General features: G+C 39.0%; 1 long non-coding RNA gene across 6 annotated transcripts in view; it reads right to left on the bottom strand.

Moving 5' to 3' along the window:
• Nucleotides 1-2,611: 2,611 nt before the first annotated feature.
• Nucleotides 2,612-26,259, bottom strand: part of LOC105478787 (uncharacterized) — a 63,126-nt gene continuing 39,478 nt past the window's right edge. For 3 of the 6 annotated variants that reach the window (XR_011623500.1, XR_011623503.1, XR_011623501.1), the window contains one exon: nt 2,616-2,888. This is a non-coding gene — a long non-coding RNA (uncharacterized lncRNA). Of the gene's footprint in view, nt 2,914-10,314; nt 10,439-26,259 lie in introns of all 6 variants that reach the window. The other 3 variants (XR_011623505.1, XR_011623504.1, XR_011623502.1) reach the window with 3 other exon arrangements.

The raw sequence follows: 26,259 nt of genomic DNA, 5'->3' as shown, positions 1-26,259 counted from the left end.
ATATTCTCCTGACAAGTGTAAGGCTGGACACACGTATAACTTGGGCAAACAGACCATTTGCCAAAACCTGCTTATGAAACAGCAGGGATATTTCTCCATTCGGTGCTTAACCATTTAGCAAATGTGTTATGAAATGTCAACTATCTAATTATTCCAAGGACTTTTCCTAATGTTTTGAAGGATTTCAAAATATTGTTTGTATGTTATGTACATATAGTTTTATCTTTCTGCTAATTCCTTTACTTTCACAGACTGAGGTATTCGCTAACAATATCTTCAAAGGAGGTAATTCAGTCAGTCAAGAGATACTTAGCTGTATTTAGAAAAAGACACAATGCAAGTGCAACTATATATATTCATATTATATACAAACTCAGCATTTACCCAGAAGAGACTAGAGAAACTATAACAATTGATTTTATATACACTACTTGATTGACCAGCAGAAGGCAGTCCTCATGTCTGCTTCTTCAGAAGAATTGTTAAAGTTTTCATGTATTCTACATACATTAAAATTAAAACAAAATTATATTTGACTGAGCAAAACATACATTTTAGGAGGAAAAAAATGCACACGATTTTAGAAAAATAAGCAGAAAGCATAACTTCTTTCTCTGTGTGCCTTTGAAAGAACCTTGAACCAGACCATCTGTACTCCACAATGAAACTCAACAGGCAGCCACTGAGCTTCTTCTCCATAGGTATGAAATGAGAAACACAGAATGCTATTGAACATTTTCTCAGTGGAACAGCACACACACATTTAGTACAAGGGGTTCTGCCACTGAGACACACTGAGGGAATTCAGAGTGCTCAATGACTTCAACTTCCCACCCCATGGCACCGTGTCAGTCATGCTGCTGTACTTAGCTCTGCATGTTCAATAAAACAAGAGAAAGCACTTTTTTAAAAAAACAGCAAAATGATAATGATTGGGGCTGAGTTGCTTAATTCTCAGACATGCGAAAAAACAAACTATCGCTTTCAGATGCTTCTCTACATACTGTCTGTTCTTTGCTCTGAGTCTCCAAAATTAGAGTAAGAAACACACAAAAAAATTATCCAATTAATGTCCATTGTAAATATGTTTGCTTTCACATTGTAGTTTTATAGCATTGAATATTTCTGTTGGCAGTTATATTAAACATTCCCTCTATTCCAGGCTACCACTCATTTTATCTGTTTATTTTAGCTAGAGCAAGTTCAGACCTACAACAGCACACTCAGCATTTTGGCTCTGTATCATTTGCGAACAAAATGCAAACCTGGCAGCTCAGGGCTTGACATTTTGCATACATGCAACTGTGCCTCCTCTTAGCATCATTATATGTCTGGCATGATCTTATATTTGCGCTGGTCTCAGACTGTAAACAGCAGGAGGGGAAAACCCAGCAGAAAAGAGGAAGACAATTCAAGAGGACTTGGAAGTCATTTTGCTCCCTCTTCACCATGGGAGTTAATTGTAAAGAAACATTTTTCTAAAGGGTGCCATCAGTGGGTCTACAACTGCAGGAACGAATTACATAGTAGAGTATTTTGCAAGCATTACTTAGAAATAACTGTTCAGCATAGCAGCCATAATTACTGGCACATCATTTGATACTTACAAGAACGTACTGCTGCAACGAGGTGACAAATGATTTCAAAAATGTTTCATGTGAAAACCTAGCCATTTCACCACAAAAGAAAACAATTCTAAAAGAAAGTAAAAAATCAAAGTTCATTGTAACCTCAAGTTAAATCAATATAAATCATGTATCTCTGCCTTGTCTGGCAAACTCCCTGTTTTCTATGGTTCCTGGAACTTTTGCTCTGATATTTCCATTATTCCTTATTTTACAGTGTACAGTTATGCTTGTACATAGAATAGCAAAATCAAAATCACATAATCCATATGATTTCTATAGTCCCTATCCTAGTACCGTTGAATAACTTTCCAAATAGGGAGGCCTTTGTGTGTATGTTTACGTTCATACGGGTGAGAGTCTATACAAAATTCCTATGGCCTAACTGATTAGAACATATTATCTACAGATGTGGGTAACAGAAGATCAAGGTAGCAGATCTGAATGCCTGGTAAGCCACTTAGCTTGAAGCTGTTTCATGACCACATGCTTCAGACTTTAGTCTAGCTCACCATATAACAAATACTAGTTATTGATTATAAAGGACTATGTAAAATAAAGACTTCAAACATATACAGTAGTAGATCTTAGCAGTCAAAGTAGTGTAGATGCTATCAATAGACTGGCCATGCAAAAAATGGCATAAGAATGCTTACTTTAATATCGCATAATGTCTGCAATTTTAAATAGTAACCAACCATAAACTACTGAGACGCCCATCACAGGAAGCATTCATTTCTTAGCCTAAATTATTGTTGTTAAGACTATTTTTTCTCCTGGGTAGAGGGTAAGACTCAGTCACCTCTATGTTGTGTGACACTTAAAGTCTAAGGTTTCAGTGATTTCATATTGTATACATATGTTTAATATTGATCAAATATTCATTTTAATAGACACCAATGTGATCAGAAAAAGTATAACGTGCTGAAAACAGTTTACTGTGTGTACATTGTGTGGGAACCAATAAAAGACAAAGAGCGATAGAATAAATCATTTTTATTTAATTTTATTTACTTTTAAAATTGGACTCATATTCATTCTGGTCTCTCTGAGTTGTTTGCTCCAACCTGTTTGGTCTCACTTTTCTCTCTGTATCTCAGGAGTCAGAACTACAAGCTTCAGAAGTCAGTTCAGATGGTTATCTGCAATTTCTCTTTGTAGTGCTGTTTGAGGTCAAATCCATTACAGCATATGTTCAGACTGACTTTGCACACTTAACTCCGCTGGGCTTTCAGTGACATGCTTGGCGCTTCACCTGAGAACCTGTTATCCATAGATACAAGAGATGCTAAAAGTGATACATACAAAAAAAAGAAAGAAAAACTGATGCATGCCTACACAGTATATTTATGGCTGACTAATCTATAGCTCTTAAAATGATCTAATAAACACCATGCCACCTTTTTTAAAGATTAAAATCATTTTGCCACTAAATGGTGCTATTATGTTCCCAAGTCACCTTAGACTCCAGTCAGAGATGCATGAAGTGTTGGCTACACAGACTTCCCAGGGAGGACAGCGACATAATCTTGTCATTGCATAATTTGCCACTCACTAAGGAAATGTGTGCCAAGGAACAAAGTGCATCAAAACTTGGCAACCGATTCAGAAATAGCAAACACTGAGAAATCTTCTTTTCCCTTAAGGAATACGATAGAGTGAGCTTTGCAACTGTGCCCCTCAGACTTCATCAACTTGGATTCTCTTGGAGGATTTATTGTATCAAAAATACAACCCAATATGATTTTCTGTACTGATAATTAAAGCAGAGGAGCCTCAGAGATGATAATATACAAATAGCTGGAATGTATTTGCCTTTCCTTTAGTGTGTCTTTTATTGCTTCTTAGGAAACTCCCCCGCAAAATATTATATAGACAACAAAGATAAAAATATTTAAATTGTTGCCATTATTTTATTTTATTTTATTTTATTTTATTTTATTTTTTGAGATGGAGTCTCGCTCTGTCATCCAGGCTGGAGTGCGGTAGCGCGATCTTGGCCCACTGTAACTTCCGCCTCCCAGGTTCAAGCAATTCTCCTGCCTCAGCCTCCCGAGTAACTGGGATTATAGGTGCGTGCCACCACGCCTGGATAGTTTTTTGTATTTTTAGTAGAGACAGGGTTTCACCATGTTAGCTAGGATGGTCTTAATCTCCTGACCTCATGATCCACCCACCTCAGCCTCCCAAAGTGCTGGGATTACAGGCATGAGCCACCACGCCTGGCAAAATTGTTGACATTATAAGGGATGCTGAAATAAGGAATAGTAAATGACATTTTGTGCTTTTATTTAAAAAAAATAAAATAGTTCATCCAAGATTTTTTATTTTAAGAAAAGTTCACAGTTAAGAAAGCAAAGCAGGCCAGGTGCAGTGGCTCACGCCTGTATCCCAGCACTTTGGGAGGCTGAGGCCAGAGGACTGCTTCAGCTCAGGAGTCCAAGACCAGCCTGGGAAACATGGTGAAACCCTGTCTCTACAAAAACAATACAGAAATTAGCTGGACATGGTGGCATGTGCCTATAGCCCCCGCTACTTGGGAAGCTGAGGTGGGAGGACTGCTTGACCCCAGGAGATGGAGGCTGCAGTGAGCTGAGATCATGCCACTGCATCCCAGCCTGGGTGACAGAGTGAGATGCTGTAAAGAAAAAAAAAAAACCACAGAGAAAAATGTGAAAAGTAAAGCATTCACCCAGCATAGCTTCAGTGGTGTTTTTGCCAAAAAAAAAAAAAAAAAACAGTGCTTAGAAGCCAAGCGCTCTCCTTAGGAGTGAGACACAGCCTACAGCCAGCCTAAGAATGCCTTGACATGGCCTCAAAAGCACCTGGGCCGTTGCCCTAGCCACTCTCTTCCCCTCTGCAACCTCACACACACACAGACACCAACCATAAGCAGCTACTTCCCAGGTCCTCTCAACAGCTCTAACTCACAGATTTGCGAAGAAGTGAGGAAAGGGGAGATCTAGTTGATATATTTTACGCATGATTTCTCTGCTAAGATCCTATGCAGAGAATTTTTAAATATCCAGTTTTTAACTTCAGAGAAGTAAAATTCTAAAAGCACAAAACAAGCTGCCACTCGTTCTTCCAATAACCAGTTTATTAATTTCTGTATTCATCTCTCAAGTTCAGAATTTTCATATCTCCTTTAACCTTATAATTTCTGACCACCTCTTGCCCCACACTCCAGCCCAAAATATTCTGTCCAAACCTTGTTTCATCCTCTCTATTTCTTCCTTTGTACTTCTAGCATCCATTTTTTTTCCTTTCAAACCACTCTAGTACAGGCCCTTGTCACCTAACAGTTGATTTCTAAAGCCTTTTAAAGTTGTTTTACATTTAAGTTAAGAACTATGAATGGTCTGAGAAATTAGCCTATTTGCAAGTTAACAAGTTGGTTTGCCACAGTTTCATAAATACTAAAAGATGCAAAATTCCTGGGTCAGAGACAAAGTATTTTGTCTCTTAGAGCAATAGCAGTAAGACCTGAGTTGTGACCACTCACACCACTTCCCCAAGCCTCAATTTCCACAGGGCAATGTGAAAGGGTCAGGTGACTCCTATACACTCATGAAGGAGGTAACACTACAGGAGAGGAACCCTGTACTCAGGGAACCTGAATCTGTTATAATGGACAGTAAGCCTGCTCATACTTGGCTCTAGGTGGACACATTATCTCATGATGCCAAACTATAAATATATCTGCCCTTTGCTTCAGAAGGAGACATGATCTCTATCTTTCAAAGTGATTTTCTATGCAAATATCCATGAAAAATGTAGTCCAGAACAAACGCAGTCAGTGGCCCTGTTGTCAAGATGTACAGAAATGCAAGAAACCCATGAAGAATCGTCTCCCAAAACTTTAGCCCTGGGAAGACTATTTAACCTCTCTAAATTTAAGTTGCCTCATCTGTAAAATGTGATTGATAATACCTACTTCATTGGATTGTTGTAAAGATTAAATTCAGTAATGTCTGTTAAAAAATGTTTTAGCTCATTGCCTGACCCAAAGTATGCAATAAACAAATTTATATTTAATGATTACTGTATTATTCAAGGTCTGCCCCTTCTTACCGAGTCTAGACTGAGCATCTAAACTTACTTTCCAATTATTTCTCATCCACATACTGCAGTTTGTGTTCAATGGCTTATTCACTTCCCATTAAAGAGGATAGGTGCATTTCCATCTCTACAACTTTGCACCTCTTCCCCATCTAAAATCCCTCCCCACTTTTTGCCTTCATTCCAACTACTTTTCATAGCCAGCTAAAGTTCTGCCAATCTTCAAAATTCCCCCAAGTCACTGCAGAATGCAAAGAACTTCCCTTCTGGCAACTTACTACATTTGCATATACCCCTCAATAAATGCCAGTTTCCTTTCCCTTTCTTATATTTGCACATTGATGGATTTAATTTCTCTCAGCTGATCTCTCACTTGGCTTCTTTTTAACATTTCCACGTGGCTTTCTTGCTTCCCAAGTAAAAGTCAATTATATGTACAAAATAAATTACATAGCAATGCAGTACCATGATACAACTGTCAGCAAGAACCCTTCTTTTTCCCCAAGGTGATTAAAGAAACCTTTATTTACTTATTTATTTTAATTTACCAACCAAGTTTTACACCTTTAATCCTCCAAACAATCCCTCTAAATTTTTTAATCTTGAAAATAACTGTTTCATGTAGAAAAAGAACCTGTACTTACAAGTTCAGCTATAACTGCCTGAGCAAAACTCAAGTAGAAACTGGAAGTTAATATACTCTTTCTGGGAAAGTGATCTAAGTTGAATTGAATTGAAAATTCAGTGCAGGTGTCTACCTGTCACCAGAAATGGCCATCATCCCTGATGTTCTGGGTTACAAAACCTTAGTAAAGGGAACAGGATGAATTAAGCTGTTATTTGAAATGGCATGAGTCACTCCTACAGGCAATCTCGTAGTGAATACAGGTCACATCCCAGGGTAAGTTATCCAGGGAAACGTGTGTCTCAGGTCTGCAGCAGTTTTCCAGCCATGTCCAAGAAAACCAAGTATAATTCCAATCCTAGAATCAGGGAGCCAGGGTAGGCAGCATGGCCGCAAGAGAGAGTTGAGGGTGGCATGTGTGTGACAGTACAGAGCTGTATATGAGCTCTTGAGTGACATCCCAGAGGGAAACTCAGTCTTGATCTGAGCCCATTTCCAAGCATTATTTTAAAGAATAACTTTTTTATATAATACAACATAGCATATACTATCAGCAAATTAACTACATCAGTTAAGACGCCGATGCTTTCAGGAAGACAAGGAAACATCCCTTCAGAGCAGTGCTGTTTAATGGAATTTTCTGTGATGTCAATGTTCCCTATCAGGGCTTTCAAGTATGACAACCTCTAGCCACATATGGCTATTATGCACTTGAAATGTAGCTAGCACATATCAGAAAGCCACTCTTTTATTTAATTTTAATTAATTTAAGAAGCCACATGTGACTAGTGACTCTTGTGTTGGATGACATAGCTCTAAAACCTACCATGCAGCTGTCTGTACTGTCATGAGCACTGTCTCATGTAGACCTCATGCTAACCCTGCAAGCTAGGTGTTACCATGTTTATTTTTACAGACAATGAACAGAGACTGTGCTAGTTCTAATCATTAGCACAATATTATATGAGTAAGTGGCAGAGTTAGAATTCAGTCAGGTTTTCTAACCACAAAGTTCAAGTATTTCTTTTTTTTTTTTTTTCATTTTCCCCACCTTAGCTTCTCAGAATCAAATTCAAATTCTCTACTGTGTCACGAAGGTGTTTTATACTCCAATCCCAACCTATGCTTCCAGCCTCACCTCCACCACCATCCCCTCCACTTCCTGTATTTCAAAAATACATTTGCTCTCCAAACCCTGATGCATTTTCCTAACTCCCTGACTTTGAATTCATGGTGTTCATAGCCTTGAAAGGCCCTCCATCTACTTCCCATCTCTCTGTGCCTGGTGAGCTCCTGTATCATGTGCTGATTATCTATCTATGTGTCCCTTTCCTTGTCTAGAATATGAACTGAAGGAAGAGAGTCTTACTCAGCTTATGCTCCCAGGATGTAGCATAGTACATAGAAGATACTCCAGAAGTATTCAGTAAAAAAACAAATAAAGGGGAAATGAAGATGTGACAGCATTAAATTCATCACACATTCAGAAAGCCTTACAGGGCATGGCCTATTCTGGCCCTGAGAATTGTGTAGACAATGAGTATATTTAAAAAGCAAGATCTATTCCCCAATATATTGAAAGACTTGCTTTACTATTTTGCGAGGAGAAAATTTATACATGACCAAGGCTGACAACGAAGACCACCAGCACTCACACCCGGGTTAAAGGAAAGCAGGATGGCAGGACTGCTGAGGATCTGCTACGCTGGAGTGGCCGGCACTTTACACATAAGCCCTAGGCGACCAGACAATGCACAGGTTGCCTAAATTGGAGCCACAAGCGTGCCTTCCCAACTGCAAGACTTGAATACGTTAAACCATGAAAGAGTCCTCCTCAACCTATGGGAAGCGCCCAGTTAGGATGAAAGGTAGTTTCGTTCATCCATGGGGATACGTGGCCAATACCACTGCTTCCCAGAATGGATGTTCACATGTCCACCTTGACCAGACCAGCCAGCTGCGTGTTCCTGTCTGAGAAAACCTAGGAACTGGCTCCTGATTCAGCATATGCATTACAAGTGGGCTGATTTACAAACACATTGCCATCCTGGAAAACAGGTAACCTTCAAACCTCTCTGCTTTCACCAACACATGTGCACCTATATAAACATAACAAGACACCCTTGAGCTGCCACCAGGATACAAAAGCTGAGTCACTGCCAAGAATCAACAGATTTAGGTGCAAATTTTCCATATTTTCTTTGCTGTAGTTCAAATTTTCATGAAAAGCTTGGCCCACCTCTGAAAGTCTTAGAACAGCCTTAGATCAATGATTCTCTACCCTGGCGTGACATGAGAATGACCTGAGGAATTTTTAAAATATACCTATGCCTGAGTCTCACCTTCAGAACTTCTGGTTCAACTGCTCTATGAGGAGCCCAACGCACTAAGATTTTACAGATGTTTTCCTGTGACTACAATGTGCATTCATGGTTGCGATCAAGAGGCCTAGCTCATGAGACCAGTAGCTTAATCACCAAAGCTACCCTAGAGAGAAGGGTAGTGTCAACATCGGCACTGCAGTTGACTGTAGGAGCAACCAACAGAGCGTGGTGAGGAAACTGCAGAAAACAAAAGGAACAGTGAATTTCAGAAGAAAAATATTAGCCTATAGCTCAAAAGTATGCAGCACATTCTTAACATCAACTCATTTGCTTCATAAACTACCTGTGACTTGGGGTATGTTTATTTTACAACATTGTGCAATTCCTGCTACTGTGACTTATTGGTTATATTTCAGTTCAACAAACAGTAATGGAATGTTTATAATGTGCATTCATTCTCTGGGCCAGAGAAGAATAATATTGGAAAATAACATTGAGAACCTGAGAGTCTAATGGGGGAAATGTGATGTGTTGCTTGCTGAGATAGATACAGTAGGTCCTCACTTAACATTGTGAATAGGTTCTTGGAAACTGCAATTTTAAGCAAAATGATGTGTAACAAAACCAATTTTACCATAGACTAATAGATATAAACAAGAATTAAGTTCCTATGGCATTATTTCTGGTCCCAGAAACATCATCAAACTTCCAAATAAAGATCAAAAACACTTCTAATATCAAACATGGACATAAATGTGAGCTATAGATACATTTTTAAAAGACTAATAAAAACAAGTAAAATAATTATCTATCTATTTATTCCAGTTTGCATTGTGGGTGGCCAGAACCTATTCTGGCAGCTCAGGGTGTCAGGCAGGAACCCACACTGGAAAGGATGCCATCCCATCGCAGGGCACAATCTCTCTCTCTCTCTCTCTTTCTCTCTCTCTCTCAGACTGGCACCATGTAGACACACGAATTCACCAAAGATGCAAAGCTTTGGGATATGGGAAGAAACCAGAGGACCTGGAGAAAACCCAGGCAGACGTGAGGAGAATGTGCAAACTGCACACAGACCATGATCCTGGCCAGAAATTGATTGTTTTCTCTCGTCAGCGTTATAATGAAACAACACTGAACAAAACGACATTATTTGAAGATCTGCTGGAGAGGTATGAATGTGCTATGGGAGTTCCAAGTACAAAGGACGGAGTGAATTAAATTAACTCTCTCACTCAGCTTAAGTCAAAGGTCTTACGATTGTCTGCAAAACCCTGGATCAGCCACTCCACTACCTGTCTGACCTTGGCTCCTGCTACATTCCCATTATTTGCCCCAATCCAGGTGTCCTCCTGGCAGTTACTGGGACACTTCAGCATGCTCCCAATCTAGGGCCTTTGCTCAGGCAGTTCCATGCCTTGAATGCTCTTCTCACAGCCACATAGCAACTTCTACACTGACTTCAAGTCTTTTCCCAAATGCTGTCATCTCAAGGAGGCCTACCCTGCTGACATTATTTAAAAATGAGACCAGCCAGGCAAAATGGTGGCTCATGCCTGTAACCCCAGCACCTTGGGAGGCTGAGGCAGGAGAATCACTGGCATCCAGGAGTTCAAGATCAGATCCTGCCTCTACAAAAGAAAAAAATTTAAAATTTGCAGGGCATAGTGGCACACACCTGTAGTCCTAGCTGCTTGAGAGGCTGAAGTGGGAGGGTTGCTTGAGCCCAGCAGATCAAGGCTACAGTGAACTCAGACGGTGCCATTGCATGTCAGCCTGGCTGACAGAGCAAGATCTTGTCTCTAAAATAAGAAATAAATAAAATAATATTGAGACCTATCTGCACCCAAATTCTATCCCTAGTACCCCAATCTCATTTCTTCTGCTTCATTGTTTTTATTGCATATGTCCCATTGCAGCACACTACTCAGTTTACTTATTACGCTTATTTTTATCTGACTGCTTGAACTAGAATGTAAGCTCCACAACTGTATGAATCGTTATGGCCATTCACAAATCTCAAGAGCCTGAAATGATGCCTAGCAGATGCTAAGAACTCAACAAATTATGTTGAATTAATGAATGAGGAATTTAGCAAAACTTTCATTTAAGAGTAATGTGCTTCCTTTTTCTTTCAGTAGAATCTAATTTGCAATCCTGTAGCCAGTGTGTTTATGAGTTGGGACAGATAATAATAGCATGGTGGAGAGATTTTTCCCCTGACCCCTGTGTGAGCAGTGTCCATTATCCATCCATTCAATCAACAAATATTTATTCAGCAACTATTTTTTGCTACATTCTGGGGACTGTGAGCATCCAAAATTCTGACCTCTAAGGGTTTAAAGCTCCCTAAAAGAGGTGAGGTTGACACACAAATTTGTGCAATAAGAGGCAGGATATTCTGAGCCCTGAGAGGAGTGCAGACAGCAGCGTTATTTGGGAGTCCTCAGATAGTACTTTAAGTATGACACCCAGGACAAAAACTTCAGCCATTCTATCTGTGGACAGCGAAGACGCAGGATGACACTAATCAGTTCATTTACCAAAGATGGGGTTTCTAGTTTTGGCCTCCTAAAACCCGCTCCCCTTCATGAGATGCCTGCAAAGGGAGTTGAGAGATGTCATTGTGCTTTCTAAGCACACTTGAACTGACTTGTGATAACCTTTACCTACCAAATCAGGCATGAAAACCACTGAACAATGGTTAAAACACTTTTTATTTTCCTTTTTTGCCCTTGGCTTTAAGCCTCCCGGTTATTTGTTCTAAACTATACACAGTACAGTATGTTTCACGAGAAGCCTGCAGAGCAGTGCTCAACCACAGCTTAGCAAGTGGGCTCTTCTTTTAAAGCTTATGCAAGTCCTTACTGTAAATGCATACATGTAAAATAGCTTGAATCAAAATGCATCGTTGATTTGACATGAAGGTGAGCAAATGATTTGTTCCTAGGAATAGAAGCCCTCAGACAAACAGTGTTAATGGGCCTCACCCCAGAGCAGTTGGTGACAATAACAGAGTTAATTTTAAAGAAGGGGAAATTAAATAGTGGTTGCAATAGTCGTAGCCACTCTTAATTATTGTGATGGCAAATTATGAACAATTTCCTGTCACTTTCCCTTCTAAAGCAATTACTGATGTTTGCCTTATGGCTGAACTGTGCTGAAAACTCTCTAAGCAGGAGGCTGTCTGATTCAATGCTTTGTGGGCTCATATTCAGAACGCCATTTGGCCTGCAAAGTTGCTGGATTATCTGTAAACACAGTGAAAGAAGACAGTGATTGCATGAAGCAGAGGGAATGCACCTGAATGCCAATAAGGCAAATGTCATGACAGGAACACAAAGCCAGCATTCCATGTGACCTTTTAGATAGAAACCAATTTACTTTGGTACCATCTCAAACAGAAAATTATGGTGTAATTCCTCATGTCAATACATAATTTATTTTGTAATAAATAACTACCCGCATATTTATGGAGCGCCTCTCCCCTCGTGTTTATGATACTCTCAGGCACTCTCTCTCCAGCACACACTGCCGAATCATTGCAGAGCTTTCTGTTTTTCAGGCTGTTCTGTTCACTAAAGCTTGGTGATGACCGAAGAAAACATCACAGGATTAAAAGCCACTTTTTATCTCTGCAAAAAAAACCTAAGTTGTTTCTTATTTTGAAATTACCTAACATCAGGCTGAAGGATTCATGAGACCAAGTTTAAAACAGAAATCAACGAGAAGCAATATGAAGCCCTAGTCTACAGTACATCTCCTAATAAAGGAAAGCTTCTGCATTTAAAGCAGCATTAGCATCGGGCAGTGAATCAACAAAAGAAGAGAGCTCTGTCTTTCCCCCAGTTCCCCTCCCCTTAAATGCATCTGCTTCTTTGCGGGAGGTCTGAAGTCAGGGGCTGCCTCCCAAAGTCACCTCACTCTCTGTCATTAGGATGCAAATAGGGCGAGTCTTGAGAGCTCTACCTTTTCCCCTCCAGGTCAGAGCTCCGAGTCTCCCCCAAGCTGGCACTGACAGGGGACTCTTCCCACTGACAGCTGGTCACTGACCTAGCTGAAAGCAGCTGGGGGTCTTCTCTGAGCCTTGAGCCACAGGTGACCTCATCACTAACTGAGCCATCACAGTGCACAGTTAGCATTTTCAGTCCATGGCCTCTGTCAAGGACGAATGAGACCTGAGCTCTCATTGGAAGTGTGGTGGAGACAGCAGGGAGTGGGAAGAGGCCTGGGGGCACTGTGGGCACTCCCTATTACTGATTAGCCAGCATCAGATTCTTGGATAACTGAAGAGATTTGGGACCTTAGTGGCTAAGGCCCAGCATCTTTAACAAGTTTCAGAAAAACGGATGATGAGGATAATTCACAAGACAGAAAATAAAGAACAGTGTATATGCTGCTTAGAACAGACTGTATTTGCATTTTTTTTAGCTTCTAAATACCTATTTTGAGATCATCTTGGTATTAAGGATTACAAACATTTGTCTGTAATGTGGTTTCTGTCCCTGGCTAACTTCTGTAGTTTAATAACACAAAGAAATGACAAAGTTAATATGAGACACCACAATCATTCCTTTGGAAATTATCCACCATGCCACACAAGTGTACACACACACACACACACACACACACACACACACCCCAAACCAAACCAAACACATTTCTTTGGCTTCACAGATAAAGTGATAGCCCATAATGTGGGAAAAGTAAGGGCTCTGATTCAAATACAACATATTGAGAAGTAGAAATCAATACCCAGAGAAGGTTTTACATAGCACTCGTATTATTTTTAATGAGTTGCTGTATAGAACTACCATGACAGAATAGAGTCCAGGATTTTCTGAGGACTAATTGGCTTCATTCCTCCAGCATGCCAACAGAGTACTTTCGGTTCTGTTTGGAAAACATATGCTGGGATCTGGATCGATGAATCAAGAAAATATTGGCCACCTAATGGGTGTCCAGAAGGAAGACCTCGGCTGCAAATTCCCAAAGATTTGAGGGAAAATCTTTTCTGAGAACATGGTCATCTTCATGTCACACTCACTTTGTCCAAATAAATACTGAAAACAGACTTCTGAACTCATCTTCAGGGGGCTCAGCTTATCTAGAGTCAATAGGCTGAATCTCTGAGATTGTTTTGTCAAATTAAGAGCCGGTCGAGATGTTTATGTCTTTGAAATAAAAGCTTTGTAAAACCATTGTCACATCATATGGACAAAAATGCATCTATGTATTTTTTCTTGCAGACTTTTATGTGTAATAAGATTTAGGTGACACAGCATTGGATTGTCATGCTATGGTTTAAAGAAATAAGTAAATTCAGCACTGGAGAATAATAAGATAAAACCAAATCTTTAAAATTTCATATAATTTAATAAAGAGTTATTTTTGGAAGAACTGTGGATGAATATTCTTCATCATTATTGAAGATAGAATTAGTAGAATTGACTTATGCTCACACATAAGGAATTTAGTAATTGTGTATATATAAGTCACCTCAAAGATCATCTAATTCAGAATTGGGGAAAATATGTGTTTTGGTGACATCTTTAAGCTGCTGGGTCAAACCTCCCTTTCTACCTCCAGACATTCCATTCATTCCATTCATGCATCAATAAATTCCCTTGTTATCCAGAAATAAAATCATCTGGTTCAATTGTCCAACATATACAAGTGAAGAAACTTTGACACAGAAAGGCTAGGACTAACACAAAAGTATGCTACCAAACCATCTTAAAACAATAAACATTCGTTATCTCACCATTTCTGTGGGTTGGGAATAGGGGCACAACTTGGCTTGGTACCTCTGGCCAAGGTCTCTCATGAGGTTGCAGTTCCAGCTAAGTTGTCAGCCAGGGCTGCAATTTCACTTGAAGGCTCAACCCTTTGGCAAGTGAGGGATGGAGAAGAGAGGAGAAATCCACTTCTAAATTCATTCGTGGGGTTGTGGGCAGACCTTGGCTCCTCCCCACGTGGATCTCTCTACATGCTGCCTCACAAAATGGCAGCTGGCTTCCCCTAATCCAAGAGAGGGCAAAGAGAGTTCTCCAGATGGGAACCAGAGTCTTTACATAACTCAATATTGTAAATAACATTTCTGTACTTTATCCATACTCTCTTCATTGGAAACAAATCACGAGGTCCAGCCCACACTCGATGGGAAGGGATTACACACAGGCATGAGTATGAGGAGGTGGGGGCACAGGGGCCATCTCAGAGGCTGCCTTCCACAACTGTGATCACAACCCACAGCTTATCCCAAACCCACTGTTCTTTCCACTACACTTTGCTGAATTGAAATGGATAATTTCCAGACATTAAAGGTTAATAAACACTGGACAGGGTATTTGAGAAAATTGTAAAGTCTCCATCTCAGAATATCTTTTATAATAAGACCTTCTTTTACCTACTGGAGAAGGTTGAATTTGAGTGTCTCTAGTAGATAAGAAGTGGTGCAGTGTATACTGTGTGGTATACACTGGGGTTTAAGAAGCTGTCCACCCGCGTTATTAACTAGGTGAAGAACTCATTTTGTTTTCAAGGCTTACTTTCCCTACCATCAAAAGTCAGAATAGGATTAAGTTTCTAGTATGTTTCCAATTTTGTTACAGCTTTAAAACAATAACTTTTATATCTGTTCTTCAGGATTAAACCTACATGTAAGTAAATTAAGTGATGATCCCCAGGATTTGACACAGTGAGAGAAAAAAATGTTCCGCACCAAAATATTTCTCTCTCTGGCTTAAATTTCTACGTTAGATGTTCTTTTCTATTTGTTATTAAAAGCCTCTGCTAAAATGCAAATGTGTTATCTGGAATAACAAATTAAACTATCATCCCAAGTTAATATTTAACTGAATTTCTTTCTCTTGTTAACTAACATATCAGCTGGTAACGATCCAGGGAATGGGGCAAATAAACAAGTAAATTTTAATGAGAATGGATTTTTCCAAGAGGATTTTAGGGCAAGAAAGGACAGATTCATATGGAGTGGGAAATGAGGGGTGACCAATAGCCCCAACAGTAAAATATTAGGGAACATGGGATGGTTAAGACAAACCTAAAAGACATAAAACTACCAATATAAGCAAACTTCTTATTTTTTGAGACAGTCTCGCTCTGTCACCCAGTCTGGAGTGCAGTGACATAATCATGGATTATGGCTCACTGCCGCCTCAACCTCCTGGGCTCAAGCAATCCTCCCACCTCAGCCTCCTGAGTAGCTGGGTCTATAGGCATGTACCACCACGCCTGGCTAATTTGTGTGTGTGGGTGTGTGTTGTTTTTCTTGTGTGTTGTTTTTTTTTAAAGACAAGTTCTTGCTATATTGTCCAGCATTACCTTGAACTTCTAGGCTCAAGTGACCCTCCCACCTTAGCCTCCCAAAGTGCTGGGATTATAGGCGTGAGCCACTGCACCCTGCCCATAGGCAGACTTCTAAGGACACTACAACCCCTTAATCTAAGTAGAAGGTCTTTACTTTAAACCCCCTCCCATATTCTTGACTTCTCATTACCAAAAATGTTTCTCCCTCTCTGCCTCAGCATTCTCACAGTCATCGCTTGAATGCTGTCTTTACCTCTCCAGCCACAGACCATCAGTTTATTTCCTCTGCTCCTTAATCTTTACAAGCCCTCCTGTCTGTACTTCTGTCCTTCATTTTAGATCCTAAGGTTGATTTCTTAAATTATTCCTTTGCCCTTTCTTGCACTTCCCTCAAATCCCTGCCTCTCCCTTCACCATCACACTCACCTAAGAAAAATTCATTTTAATCTTAATGGACCCAACCTTGTCTATCTTGTCCATACCTTTACCTGTGTAGCTAAAATGCTGCTAGAGGAAACAGTAAAACTGGAGACATGTTGGCATTACTATAAAATCATGATGACCAAAGTGAATGATCAATGCTGCCAAGCAAGCCAGCTTGCTGTGTCTCTCGACACTCCAAACCCCCCACTAGTCTTGGGAACTTCAAATGCGCAGGTCTCTGACTCAAACTTGCCTACCATTCACAAGTGCTTTTCACCCTTCAAGTCAGTTTAGACATCGCCACCTGAGATGTTTCACTGCTTCCATCTCCCCATTCAGTTAAAGTTTTTTCAGCAGCTGTTTGTTTCCCTCACAGTTCTTAATCACAATTAGTAATTACCTATTTATTTATGTATTATTTACTTGTCATTTGTCTTCCACTCTAGATGGTAAGCTCCACGAAGATCTAGGACCATTATTTGCTAAACATTTATATCCTGCATAGTGACTAGGACATAAGAGGCATTCAGTAGATACTTGTTGAATGAATGAATGAACAAACCTATGTACCATCTGTATCCATATGAACAAGAGTGGTCCTAGCTACATTATCCTCAAAACTCTTCAACCCTCTTTCTTCCCCTTTGTTTCTTTACTCAATCAGTATTCTTTTAAACAGATTTCTAATGGAAATGCTGGCACAGATTTTGCTTCAGCAGCATAAATGGCATCAGTCGCTGACATGACCCCCTGCTGTTGCCAATGGCAACAATTAAATTAGCTATATAAAACCTGACACAAGAGCTGCAGCATCCATTCAGTGAAATAACCAGGCAGTCTTTCAGCAAACACAATAATGACCCATGTGGCTGTGCTTTTAGTACAGGAGCAAGTGCTGAGCATTGTCTTGCCCAAGACAAGGCATTAACACAGTTCTTGACTCCTGTTTCCATTGTTGCTTAAAAGGGTTGCCTAATTAATTGATTTTATTGAATCTCAACCAAGGCACATTTGTTCTTTGGTAAACTAATGAAAAAAGCTGAGGAGCTGAAGAGCTACTCCTATGAAATATAAGAAAGGAGTTGTGGAGGTTCTGTTTCATACTACATATTATTGTAAGTAAAAGTATAGTTGACATGATTATTGACTGCTTAATACCAAGAGATAGACATGAGCATGTTTGTAGATCTCTGTGCTCAGAGAAAGGCATTTTACTGGAACCAGCAGAATAGTCTCACTCCCTTACTCTCCATATGCACTCACTCTCTCCTGAACACCCTGGCAGTGTGTGCTTTGTAAAAGCAAAGAGTCAGTATAAGAGGTGAACTTCTAGAAAGGTAGAATAAAGCGACTAGCATCCATATAATCCTCCACAGCTACCAAAATCTGCCTGGTACCTTTCCTCATCTGATACTCACAAATATCCTTATGTACATATTTTTACGCTCATTTTGCAAATGAAGAAATTGAGACTTAGGGATGTGATGACTGCTTTAGTCCATTCAGGCTGCTATACACAATATTTTATAGCCAGTGACTTACAAACAATACAAATGTATTTCTCACGGTTCTGGAAGCTGGAAAGTCCAAGATCAAGGCAGCAGCCAAGGACAGACCCACTGCCTGTTTCAGAGATGGACATCTTGCTGTGTCCTGCATGGCAGAATGGCCAAAGGATCACTCCAGGGCTCTTTTTATAAGGGCACCAACCACTTCCCAAATGTCCCACTTCCTAATACCATCACAAGGGGGATTTGGTTTTAACATATACATGTGGGGAGTTCACAAACATTCAGACCATAACAATGACTCACCTGATTTTACAAAAGTCCAAGTCAAGACCCTCTGAGTCTAAAATCTGTAATACAGTTAAGTAACCCAGGCAAGGAAATAAAACAGTTTAAATTAAATCAATAGATACAAAAATGGGAATAAAAATGAAAGAACAGATGAAAGGCATTTACGGAATTGTAGGAATTTTGACTGATATGAGGTAGAGTGAAGGATAAATGGTTCCTGACCCAGCTACATAGATGGACTGCAACATCATTCCCCAGAATCAAAAGGATGCAAGAGCATGTTTAGCAAGTGAGGAGTAGAGAGGAGGGGGAGTGACAGCATGATACATTTAGTTTGGAATCTTGTGATCACAGGATGCCTGTAGTATGTGGCAAATGCAAAGTTAGACAGAGGAATCTGGCTCAGAAGAAAGTTTTCAAAAAGGTAAACTGCTGGCAAACTGTGAAGTAAGGCTGTGTACTGTGGCTCACACCTGCAATCCCAGCACTTTGGGCGGCTGAGGCAGAGGATGAGTTGAGACCAGGAGTTTGAGACCATCCTGGGTAAGCTTGAGTTTGAGACAAAGCAAAGCCCAATCTCCACAAAAAAGAAAAATGATAATTATCCAGATGTGGTGGTACTTGTCCGTAGTCCTAGAAAGAAATGTAGTATGATAGCTTGATTTTTACCTTTTTATTCCAAAATAATTTGAGATTTCCAAGAAAGCGGTTAAAAAAAAAAGCAAAAAATATTCTCATAAATCCTGCAGATTCTCCAAATCTCAACATTTTATATTTGCCATATTGTGTGTGTATTAAATTTTCTGAAATACTTGAGAGTAAGTTGCAGACATGATGCATCTTTAACCCTTAATAGTCTAAGTATTCTATATGTGTGTTTTAGTAAACACATTTCCTCATTACTTGACCACAATAAAATTACCAAAATTAGAACATTAACATTAATACAAAATTATAATCTAAGCTACAGACCTCGTGCAAATCTTTTCCAACTGTCCTACTAATAAGATTTGGCAATTTTTTAAAAAAATACTGGTCCAGACTCCAACAGAATCTGGCCTAGAATCACAAAGAACTTTCTGTTAGTTGTCATATCTCTTTTTTCCCCTATAATCCAACAGTCCCACATTCTTTCTCTTTTGTGATTTCATGGTCTTCACATTTTTGAAGACTGGAGGCCATTTATTGTTGTAGATTTTTACCTTAACTTAGGTTTTTCTGAGGTTTCCTCGTGAATAGATTCAGGTTATGCATTTTTGGCATGACTACCACAAAAGTGGGGTGTGGTCTTTTCATTGCATCATATGTGGAAGTGCAGACATCTATTTGTCCCATTGCTGATAATATTAACTGTGATCATTAGTCAAGTAGCATCTGCTGGTTTTCTTTTCTATATAGTTATTCATTTCTCCTTTGTATCTTGTGGGGAAATTATTTGAGAATATGTGAATTTACTGTTATTCCTAAAACCTTTATCCCAAATTGTGACTTTTCTAATTTTATTTTGCCAACTATTAGTTGTTATGTAAGAAATACCTTTTTCTCCACTGTTTCTCTATTTTTAATGTGTTTACTTACATCAGTTTGGACTCGTGGATTATTATTTAATTCTGCTGGTTGGTTTATTTATTTATTTATTTATTAGAGTCTCAAATTAACTCAGATTTGCCCAGTGAGAGCCAAGAGAAAGAAATGTTTTGTAAGGCATCCAGTAAAGAGGAAGAATTGATAAGAGAGGTGGGAGAGAATACTACTGATGGACAGAGGTGCATAAGAGGCAAAACGGAATGGTATGCAGAGCACAGGTCAAAGAAAAATTTCATGTAAGAGAAGACACAACTCATCCACTGAACTAGCAGAAAAAAAGGAAAGAAGAAATAGATGGGGTCGGCAGCACTCAAGAAGTTCAGAAGCTTGTGATAACATCTAGATTCTCTAGGACGTGGGAAGTGAAATGGTTTGCTAGGTAAAGAGGCTTTGGGAGAACATGAGACCAAATGAGAGTAGTCACAGTGCATGTGACAGTGTCATGGAGATTGGAGAGGCAGATGACAAGCAACATGGAAGGAAATCACTGGTCTTTGCAGAGGTCTTCCTGTCCCCACTCTGTAAGGTTGTCTAGATCTATTAGATCTGTTTACTGCACCTCTGTCTTCCACCCCCATCTTGTTCAACAGCAAGTTGTTAAAACAATTGCATTGATACACAGTTGGAACATTTTAGGTGAGTGAAATAAAAGTATGATAGGGATAAGAGGGTAAAGTTTTAAAAATAATGTAATTTAAGCAATGGGTAATGTAATTTTCTCAGGCTAGAGAAGAAAATAAAAACAATAGAGGCTAATGACAAAGAAAAATTAAAGAATCAAGGTCCTGGGAGTTTAATGAGGTTTGAAAAGAGACAGAGAGAAGGAACAGAAGTCAGATCGTTTACTGGAAGTTTAGGTTCAAAGAAGGAGATACTAAAGTTGAAGACAGAGGTGCAGAATTTCTAGGCAATGACAATGTCTTCTCATTTAATACATGGCATGTCAAGTATCTTGCTCTTGGTCTAACAAGAAAAGAAGATGTAATACCTCACTGACTCAGAGGTATCACCTGTTAAACTTCCATCATCCAGAACACAGCCAGTATCAAGAAGGTGAGCAAAAATGCCTATGAGCAGCAGTGAAAATAGGTGAGAATGTATGCACCAAACTCATGCTGTTTACCTGAATGCTCTTGAAGGAGTAAAACAGAAAAGGTGTTTGGTGCTTTAAAGGAGATAAATCTCAGTTATTTGCAATAGTCACTTCTAGGGAACACTGTGAATCTCCGTGAGACCAAATTCAAAGATCCACAGAAAAACGGACTTTAAGATAATGTTATTGGACATTTCTATCATATGGGCACTGAATCAGGTCCTAATATGTTTTATTTCTTGTAATTCTTACAATAGCACCATGGGATCAGTGCTATTGTTTTCCCAATTTAACAGGTGAGAAACTAAAGATTTAAAGGGGTTAGTTTGCTTGAAAATGGCAAAGTCTGGATTCATATCAAGTTCCCTAATTCTTGAAGCCATTTCTTTAACTTCCAAGATAAACAAACTCTTGTTCATTTCTCTGTTAATGTTTTTTACCCCAAATATATTAATAAGGTTGGCATATGCAAATTCAGCCTAAATAGTCACTCAATAGTAACAGTATGTGCAAAATGACAAACAAAAATCTGACATATTTTAAGTTGCAAACTTTCTATTTTATATTTCTTCAGGAAAACTGTATAAATCATCATCATTGGTGATATTAAAAAGGCATTAGATCAACAGGGCTGTTTCCTTAGCAAGACAAAATTAAGTCCTTGATGTATGATTCAATAGTTGATCTCAGCCAAAGATGCACAATTAAAAAGAGTGGAGAAATGATGTTTTGTTTTGTTTTGTTTTGTTTTGTTTTGTTTTGTTTTGTTTTGTTTTGTTTGAGACAGAGTCTCACTCTGTCGCCCAGGCTGGAGTGCAGTGATGTGATCTTGGCTCACTGCAATCTCCACCTCCCAGGTTCAAGTGATTCTCATGCCTCAGTCTCTCAAATAGCTGGGACAACAGGTGTGCGCCACCATTCCCAGCTACTTTTTGTATTTTTAGTAGAGAGGAGGTTTTGCCACGTTGGTCAGGCTGGTCTCAAACTCCTGACCTCAGGTGATCCACCCGCCTCGGCCTCCCAAAGTGCTGGGATTACAAGCATGAGCCACCACACCCGGCCTGAGAGGATCTTTACTGTCTCTTTTGGCAAACAGCATACCCAGACTTTTATTAAAAAAAAAAAAGAAATGGAAAGAAAATCACAATTCATTGTAGTTTAATTTTTTATATTCCTTTACATTAATTAAAAGATTAAGAACTATGAATGATTTGGGTTCGAAGAGACAGCTATTTGTCATTGTGAATGGTATATCAACGTTCTATTTACCAGAATAGTATTTACATCCTTTTCTCCTTCACAAAACTAGAAAAATGCAGAACTAAACAGAAATTCCTGTGCAGAAACTAGGCGTTATTCAGTATCTTCCCCAAAGTTCTTCTAGTTCGCCTCATTTTTATATTGCTACATTTCTAATAATTTAGTCCTGGCTTTTGCAATGATCAGTCTAAATTTGTCAAGTTACAGCATACAGTAGTTTTCAACTATGGAGAAACATCAATGAACCAAGAAAACTCATTTCATGTATATTCCAAGTGTCACAGAATACCAGATGGGTTACTGGATTGTTAGAGAGAGAGAGAGAGAGAGAGAGAGAGAATGGGTGTCACACTGCCCAAATCCAAAATTCCTTTTGCAGAAGCTGCTTGATGTGGTAAAAGCCTCAGCTAAGATAAGAGTTCTATTCCCTAATACTGGAACCATCTCTCATTTCAGTAATGTCAGTAATTAATAACCAAATGAACTGTTGGGGACCATTCGAGTATAGCAAAAAGAAAGGTGATTGTCTCAAATTCAAACTGGTTATTTTGGTATTAAGTGCACACAGCCATCAGTAATACATAGGATTTTATATTTGATTTTCATTGAAAAGGCATTTCAGAGATGTTGGGAAGGGGCACATGTGCAGATGCTATACATATTTTAATAGATGATCATGGTACTATTTAAGGCTAATTTTCTAAGCCTCAGATTTAATCTTACCATTCTTAAGAAAATTATAATGACCGATGAAATCTCAAAACCATAAAGCAATTTACTGGTTTGTCTATAGGAAGCTGTCTTAGAGCAACACCTAGTGGTTCCTTTGACCCTTCAAATAAACATTTAGGATCAGGAAGGAGCAGTTTTAAAGTCTTCTTTTTACGAAATTTTAAGTAAGACACAGATAGTTAGGATAATGTGTGACCTCTGCTTTCTCATGCCTCTTTAAAGTTGTGTGTAATTTCCATTTTGTACAAGTTTCACCAATACACTGAACTCTATTAATCTAGTGATTTTATCATGAGGTTAAAAAGAGTCCATGACCAAAGAAAGTTGGTTATTTTGCATGAAGACATTATTCTATAACCAAAAATGATTCCATGAAAAGCTACTGGTAAAGAGAGCCTAACTATAAATCTTAAATAACATACATACCTACAACAGAAAGATTAAGATTTTTTTAATTCAACAGAAACCACAAGTTTGATTTGAATCAAAATATTATTATATGAAGCTCTCTTTGAAAATTACTGGGCTTGTTTTATATACTTTGCAGGAAGATTCGGGAAGAAATCTCATAATGAGGTGAAAATGTCCTACTCCTCAGAATGTGGTGGTGGGTTTTAAATTCTTTTTTGTCAGGTATTATATTGAAATTTCTTCACCTCTTCCAATAAAATAATCATAAGTGGGGAAATTCTACTCTAGTCATTTGCAGTGTCTGTGGAGGTCTGCAAGATCACAATCTTCAAATCGATTCAAGAAATGTTGACATTTATACCATTCCCGGTCGTGTTATAATCATTGTCACCAGCACAAATTTGTGAGGTTTTTATTTTATGTTCCTGTCAAAATCTCTGTCACAAAAAATGAGACTGAAAATGTTTAATGCTTTATTTGCTCACTGAGAGATGATAATAACCCCAGCTTCTCTGACCTCCTTGGTGTTTCAAAATTTAGTGGCTGGTTAGTTCTCACTCCTTTTGCAGCCTCAGCAGCCTCTAAAGAAGCCAAATCATCAACCAATCAAAACGCAGAGGACAAAAAACGGTTCGGAGCATTCTCTCCTGCTTGGTACCTGTGTGGCATTTCTGATCTCTCCACAGGCAGGAGGGTTGTTAGGCATATTTAAACCTTTCCTAATGACATCTTTACTATAATGGAGAGCAAGCAACAATAGCACCTCTGTCAAACACATCAAAATGTTCAATGGGCTTCATAATCAAAATATCTGATGTTAAAACGAGAGGTTGGTAAAAACAGAACGAAGGAGGCTGTGCCACTCCCTGCCCTGCTCACAGACGAATGAGATGGCTGACAGGACAGCAATGGGCCTCAAAGGCTGGCCCAGAGACCCAGTCACCCTGTTCCCAGGACCCTGCAGGCACAGATGCTCACCTGAGACCACACCAGTCCCTTTCAATGACCTCACTGAGACACCAGGTTGACAAAGTGATGCTGTTTCCCATTGTGAAAGCTGCAACCTGGAGCTGGCATGGTGGGGGTGCCAGAACCCTGCCCAGGACTCTATTTATTCTGATTAAATGGGTTTTGCAAAATGGAAAATAAATAAATAAAATGTCAATGCCAGATTCATGGATGTAGCATTTGGACAGATAGGGTAACTGTGTAGACTCCTAGCTTTATTTTCATGTCGGCTGCTGGAAGGCCCTAACATCATTGTTAAGGAATTCTTATTGGAAAATGTTATGCCTACCAACATTACCCTGTTCTCTTTAAATACAGAAAAGAGAAGTTTCTTTACCATTCTTCCACCCAGGACTCAATGCCAATCCCCTTTGCTGCCTATCTCATTACAGATTCAGTGGCATCCTTTTGACACTGTCATAGGCCAATTTTCAGGCTAAAAACAGGTGAGTCTATTCTGCATAGTCCATCAAAAAGTCAACTGAAAACAATTTCAGGAAGCATAAGAAAAAATTCAATTTTTTCTACTAATTCTTTTGTTAAGTAGAATTAACTGTTATTTTGACTACGTAAAGACAAAAATCAAGACTTTTTCCACAGTTGATTACACTACTAGTGTCATTGATCCTGCTGCTGCCTATTTACCTCTCCAAGGTGCATTTATTTGCTCTTATTCCAATATATTTTTGGATAAAATTACTGTGACTCAAATATGAAAGCATTTTGATTGTAATGTCAATCTAAAGGATAAACAATGTGAGTTTTCATTCTATTTGCCGTAGCCTAGAAATAGGACATTTTACCCTAGCATTTTCTTTTATACATACCTCGGCATAGGGTACATAAGTTTAAAAAATAAGATATAAACACAACTGCAATGTCAATTTCCTTATTCTACACGAACCGCTTAAAATCAGTGTCAATACTTGGTTATACTACAAGATAATGCTCTAAGATTAATTCCTTATACTCTAGAACATACGTATATATTGAGAGAATGAAGCCTGTTTAAAAGCTTCAAATGAGGTTAGTGTTCTGCAATTAGAGAAGCCCTAGTACAATAACCAAAAGAAACAGCAACTGGTCCTAAAATACATCTCTTGAATTCATACTCTCCAAGCAATGCTTTCTAAAATGTAAAATTTCATCAGTTCTGAATTGAAAAGATTGATCTGCTTGTCATGTTGAATAGACTCTAAAAGTAGTTTAAGCAACAATTGACCCTGAGCACAGTACTAGTGGATTCTTCTGGGCATCAGGCTGAAGACAGCTCGAGATTTCTAAGATAACTGAAATTGTCTGTGTTGTGAAAAACAGCAAAGCAACTCACAACAAGCTGAAATGCTCAAGAGGATTTTCATAATTGCGGCTAAGAGAAATGAGATTTACTGGAAGCTGCATTTATATCAGTATGGCTATGTCTTTCCTCACAACTCCTTATGCTTAAAAAAATCAATTCCATCCACTTTTCATAATTCCATTTGCTTTTTTTGTCTATCAGCCACTAAATTTAAGCTACATGAGGGAAGGTAACTGTGAATCTTTTTATTAGTGATTAATCTATTTCTACTACCGACTTGCAGTTTCTGTCAGATATTTCAAGTTCCACTCACCAAAAAGTCATAGGCATATGCTAGAATCCACATTCTTAGCCACTGATGAAATGTAGAGGTGAGATTCCGAGAACAACAGGTATAACAGCAATGAGCAAAAGTGCATCCTCTAAATGAAGAGGGGTGCATCACAGAGCTGTTCAAGAGATGTGCACTGAATACAAAATGCACTGCATATGCCAAAATGTGTGTCCATAAATGTTATGTTAAGAACATAAACCACACAAGGCCAGGCACAATGACTCACGCCTGTAATCCCAGCACTTTGGGAGGCCGAGGCAGGCAAATCACGAGGTCAGGAGATCAAGTCTATACTGGCTAACATGGTGAAACCCTGTCTCTACCAAAAATACAAAAAAAAAAAAAAA

The sequence above is a fragment of the Macaca nemestrina genome, chromosome 5, assembly GCF_043159975.1.
Source record: "Macaca nemestrina isolate mMacNem1 chromosome 5, mMacNem.hap1, whole genome shotgun sequence".
NCBI classification, from domain to species: Eukaryota; Metazoa; Chordata; class Mammalia; order Primates; family Cercopithecidae; genus Macaca; species Macaca nemestrina.
This window is presented reverse-complemented; position numbering and strand designations above follow the sequence as displayed.